The following is a 6,103-nucleotide window of genomic DNA, read 5'->3' as shown; positions in this document are numbered from 1 at the left end:
GCTCGTGAGATCAATTAATCAACAAAGAAAACAGCAAGGAAAATACAAAAATCTATTTCAAGAATTAAAAACTGATGAAGACATGTTTGTAAAATATGTAAGGATGAATGTTCAACATTTTAATAAGTTATCAACCATGCTAAGATCTTATTTAAAAACTACTAAGTAAAAAAAACTAGAAAGCTCTGTCTCCGGAACACAGGTTAATAATATTAAGGTAAATATAGTTTATTAGTAAATATAGTTTATTAGTAAAAATTGTTTGATGCAACTACTTCTTAAGTTTGGTTATATTTAAAAATCATTGTTAGAAAAAAATGTTTTACGAAATTATAAACTATATAGCAAAAAGTGATACATTTTTCAAATATCTTGCAACAAGGAATTCAATAGCAAGTATTGCATTTTCTTTTCGAGTTGGGCAGTCAACTGTTAGACAGTTAATGAAAGAAGTGTGTCTAGTTTATAGGTTTGTTCGAGTTGCTTGTACTTTTCACACTTTTACACCTAATGCCCGTTACACACTAGTGCACTCCAAACAACACAAATTTTCAAAAATACATTTTGAAGACGTTTTCAGGACGGAGAAACGTCATTAGAATATTCTTAGGATGTCCTTTGAAAGTGTGAACTATCTGAAAATAGCTAATATCCAATAAGTTTATTCACATTAATTGAATTTTTTACACTTTCACACTTAGTGCACATTAATTCTTTAGAGGTTCTAAAAATGGCGTCATGTTTTCCGTTCGTGTTACGAGTGTAAATGCAATTCTGATACACTTTTCACTCTTGCTTGGGATTAAGTGTAAAAAGTGTATCAAAATTGCAATTACACTCGTAACACGAACGGAACTTATGACGTCATTTTTAAAACCTCTAAAGAATTAATGTGCACTAAGTGTGAAAGTGTAAAAAGTTTAATTAATGCGAATAAACTTATTGGATATTAGCTATTTTCAGACAGCTCACATCTTCAAAGGACGTCCTAAAAATATTTTGATGACATCCCTCCGTCCTAAAAGCGTCTTCAGAACGTATTTTGGAAAATTTGTATTGTATGAGGTGCACTAGTGTGCAACGGGCATTAGGGCATTAGTGTAGAGAAAATAGTGAAAAGTGAAATAGTGAATAGTGAAAAGGAAAAGGTGAGGGAAGTGAGCCGCCTTTCTTTAAAAGGAAATAACAACGTTTTACTGAGAGCGTAAGGTTACAGCAGTGACTAAGTTCTGTAATTCCGTACTCTTATCGCTTCGACAGCCAGGGAAAGACTGACTCGAACAAACACGCATCTCGCGCAGTAGAGAGATCGCCGCCTAATCGGAAAAAGATCCTAAAGAGCTACCGCTTCGTCTTTGCGGCAACATTCGCGACGGCGGCCCGATTGTCGCGCGCAACAGCCGCTTCGCGCTCCTTTCGGCTATCGACCACGCGTACTAAAATAGAGTATCGAGGCGGCGCTGACACGAAATCGACATATCGCGATGACAGCAAGGGTATCCTCTATCAAATTCACTACAATTCGGCCAGCCTGACCCTAATCGTCCTGATTAATAAACGTAAAATGAATTATAGTGCTATCGGTACAGTATAAACTGATTACAAACGAAATAAAAGCATCATGACCATACAAACTAAACAGTGTACATAAATAATAAACTCGTGCGTAACTTATATACTAATTATCGTAATTAGACAATTACAGTTTTTTTTTTTTTTTTTTTTGGAAATCAAGGGGTAACGATAGTGTAAACATACGACATAAGTAGACGTAGAACGAAACCACGTTAGCCTGGTGTCCAGGGGCGCATATTCGACGCTTCCCACGTTTCCTTGTACGGAATTTGCGATAACTGGAATCCTTCTACGTCTTTTAACACATAGCGGTCGTTCCGTAATGCGCGATCGATCTGATACTGCCCCTTGAAGCGGGGTATGAGTTTCTGTGAGACACCGGGTGTATTATCGTAATTCTTCACCATAACTTTATCGTCAACTTGATAACGTTTTGGAGACTTATGTCGGCGATCATAAGCATTCTTGTTCGTGCATTGGTTTTTTCGAATTTGCGCGTCGGCTCGTTCTCTCAAACACGGCAGGTCACGAGGTATTTCCAGTTGTCCACGGCTTTCCAACGCGTCTCGTAACTCATCGATTACATTTCCACGCTGTCGTACGCCAAAAAGTAGTATACTCGGACATTCTTTAGTCGCGCTAGATACAGTATTATTACAGGTGAACTCCACGTCCTTAAGTACACTACTCCATTGCGTGCTTCGTTCATCTGCTAGCTTAGCTATCGGGAGCGGTGCACTTGGACACGGTGCATTTGGACACAGCCAATCACAGCACCGTGTGATTAGAGACATTTGTAGGGTCCCTTGGAACAGCGACTTGTGATTGGACTGTGTCCAATTGCCCCGTGTCCAACTGATATATACCCTAGCTATCATTGGCAAAATCGTGCGATTAGACCTTTCCGCTTGACCGTTCGCCTGAGGTGAAGCAGTGGCAATCTTAACATGCTGTACATTATGTTCCTTCATAAAATTTTCAAACTCGTGAGACGTAAAGCAACTACCTCGATCTGAAATAATTCGCAGTGGGCGACTATAATACTCAAAATACGTCTTGAGATGCTTTATAACTTCTGAGGTGTTAGTAGTTTTTGTAGCGTATAGTTTCACGTGCTTGGTAAAGGCGTCGATTATTAGAAAAACATAACGACTCGCGGACGAACTTGACCTTGACGCTGGGGCTAAATGATCAATGTGTAATGTGGTGAAAGGAACACCATCTTTTGGTATATTATGCAACGCTCCTTCGGGCTTCCCTGAATCTGGTGTGAAAGCGATGCATTTGAGGCAATTTTTTATATACTTGTCAATTTTCCGTCTTATTTCTGGGAACCAGTAACTAGCCATTATATTACGGACGGTTTTCTCGAGACCAACGTGACTCATCTCATTATGGTACTTGTGTATAACGCTCGCTTCTAACGCGGCCGGAACATAAAATAAAATCTGCCCTTGGTGCTTCCTGTATATTAGTCCGTTCCTCATCTCGAATAACCTATGCTCTGACTCTATGTTCTAGTCCCTTCCGAATTTCGGCAATTACCGGATCATCTTGACATAATGCTAGATTTCTATCAAACGAGTTATCTTCAATCACGAATACCTGACGACTAAGGGCATCGACATGCAACATACAGGATCCTGGTCGGTGCTCCATAACATAATCATAATTTTGCATCTCCAGGACGCAACGTGCGATTCGGGGATTCGTCTCTTTCTTATTCAACGTTAAACTTAAGGCTTGACAGTCGGTAACGATTTTAAATTTTAATCCAAGTAAGTACGTTCGGAAACGGCGGAGCGCATAGATAATTGACAAAGTCTCGAGCTCATAGCTATGGTATCGAGACTCGATTTCGGTGGTCCTTTTTGAAAAATAAAAAACGGGATGCAATTTTCGATCCGCTTTCTTTTGCATTAAAATCGCTCCGAATCCCGTCGCGCTTGCATCGCAATGCAATTCCGTCTCGTCTTGCGGAGAGTATATACTTAATATAGGCGCGTTTATCAAGTGATTTTTTAGTGCTTCCATAACTCGCTGCTCTCTTTCCCCGAACTGGAAATTTACGTTTTTTCTAGTCAAGTCGTAAAGCGGTTTGGCAGTAACTGAAAAATTCTCCACAAATTTTCTAAAATAGGAGCACAGCCCTAGGAAACTTTGTACGTCTCGAACATTTCGCGGAACTGGAAATTTCTTTACCTTCGAGGCCTTGATTTGTCGGTCGGATACCTTCGCTAGTCACAGTGTAACCCAGATAGTCCAGTTTTGTTTGCAAAAACTGACATTTGTCCAGTCGAAACTCTAGAAGGTTTGCTACAAGAAGTTTAAAAACTTTTTCTAACACGACAAAGTGATGGTTAATTGTGCTAGTCTCGATAAGTAAATCATCTAAATATATTGATATTTCCCCGGAGTCAATTAGATCTTTAAAAATTTGGGTGACGTAGCGTTGAAACTTAATGGGGGCACCCTTTAAACCGAAGGGCATTTTTAAGTACTCATACTGCCCCAACGGTGTAACAAATGACGTATACTTAATAGTCTTCATGCATCTTAACGTGAAAGAACCCATCTCTCAGATCGAGAGTTGTAAAATACTTCTTACCAGCTAATAGATCTAATTGATCTTCGATCAAGGGCAACGGGAAATTGTACCGTGACCTTATTCAGCGTCCTGAAATCAACGCACATTCTAGTTTCCCCGTTTTTCTTTTTTGTCAACACAATCGGTGACGCGTATTCTGAGGTACTTTCCCTGATGATATCTTTAGATACAAGCCCATCTAAAATAGATCGTAACTCTGCCTTTTCGTGATAAGAAAGTCTACGCGGTGTACAGGAGAACGGCCTGTTGTCTGTAAGAGTAAGCTCTAATGTATTTTCTGTAGCGGGCGTCTGAGGTCTTTGTGCTTCAATATAATGCCTCTCGAATAAATCGCGTACCCGTGCCGTCACCTCAGCCGAAAAGTCTTCGTTGATGCGCATATCTTGCGAGGTCACGCGAGAACTACCCTGATCTACCTCAATATTCATAATTTCGATGACTTCATTTTCGCTCTTTAACGAAAGCTTCGCCGATCTCATAAAATCACGACCTAATACCATGGCGCTCTGCATCGTTCTATCCGTGACTACATATAAAATAATATTACATTCGACTTGCTCAAAAATGAGTCGCGCTTCTACTTGACCAATTACCTCCACTCGGCTGCCGTTCAGCCCGCAATATCTATCGAGTTTTGAATCAGTCGTTAAATACTTCTGAGGGATATAACACTCTTTCACGAAACTAATCGGACTTCCGGAGTCAACTAATGCGTCAAAAATCATCTTAAAATAATTGTTCCCTTCACTTAGCTGCAATTCCACCACTCGCCGGAAATCGCTATCCTCCTGACGTTCTTGGTTCACACAATTGACGTCGGTAGGGGGTCTACACTGAGCCGCCCGGTGACCAAATTTGCCGCACTTGAAGCAAGATCCTCGCTCTCTTCTGGGCCTCGGGCAGTCTACTGCTAGATGTCCATCCTCATTGCAATTATAGCACTTCCGCGAATCTGCTGCTTTCGGCTTCTGTTGGTCTCTATTCTGCGATCTACTTTTCCCTACCGTTACGAACGTGGATTGTCGACGGTGTGCTTCCTTGGGTGGGGGAACGCTTGCAAAGGCATTCAGCATCACATCTAATGACTCATAACGTTGCACCCTGGCTTGCGTACGTAGTTCCTGGCTAGGAATACCCTCGATGACATAACTTATGAGCTCGTCGCCTGAGACCGGTACTCGGTTTGCAAAGGTTATTTTGTCGTGCAGATAATCTGCAAAATTCTCGCCTGCGGTCCACAGTCTCGCCTCTAACTCGCGTCGCAAGGCCAATGGGTCCGACCGTTGCCCGTACATCCTTCTCAATTCTCGTAAGAGATCCTCACAACTTAATTCAACACAATCGATCCTCGAATGATACCACTTCAAGGCCTTACCAGTTAACCTACCGCATATCAGTGCCTTGGCCTGATGATCATCTAGCGAGTACGAAACGAGTAATTTTCTCACTTGCCGCTCCCATCTATCGAGATCCAACCCGGTACCGTTGAACTCGCCAACCAGATTCTCGAACTCTTTTCATTTTCTTACGCCGACTCCGACGGAGGCGTCTACTTCTGATCGTGGTGTCATCCGTAATAACTCTAATTCTCCCCTCAGTAATTCCCTCAGTAATATTGGAAAATATTTAAAAAATAATGGACTTAATTTGCCCACTTCACGCGCTTATCTGCCGGGAAGTAATATCTCTATGCCTGGATTTTTTTATCGCAGACCCTTATAGAAATATCATACTAAAAATCATTGATAATTACTTATTTTCAGTATTAAAAATACTGGATAATAAGTAATTATCAATGATTCTTAGTATGATATTTCTATAAGGGAATATAGAGGCTGTAATATATTAGCAATAACTAGACAAACTTCTTTCATTAACTGTCTAACAGTTGACTGCTCAACTCGAAAAGAAAATGCAATA

The sequence above is a fragment of the Odontomachus brunneus genome, unplaced genomic scaffold (genome assembly GCF_010583005.1).
Source record: "Odontomachus brunneus isolate Ranch 3 - 2012 unplaced genomic scaffold, Obru_v1 Obru_scaffold_251, whole genome shotgun sequence".
In the NCBI taxonomy this organism is placed as follows: Eukaryota; Metazoa; Arthropoda; class Insecta; order Hymenoptera; family Formicidae; genus Odontomachus; species Odontomachus brunneus.
This window is presented reverse-complemented; position numbering follows the sequence as displayed.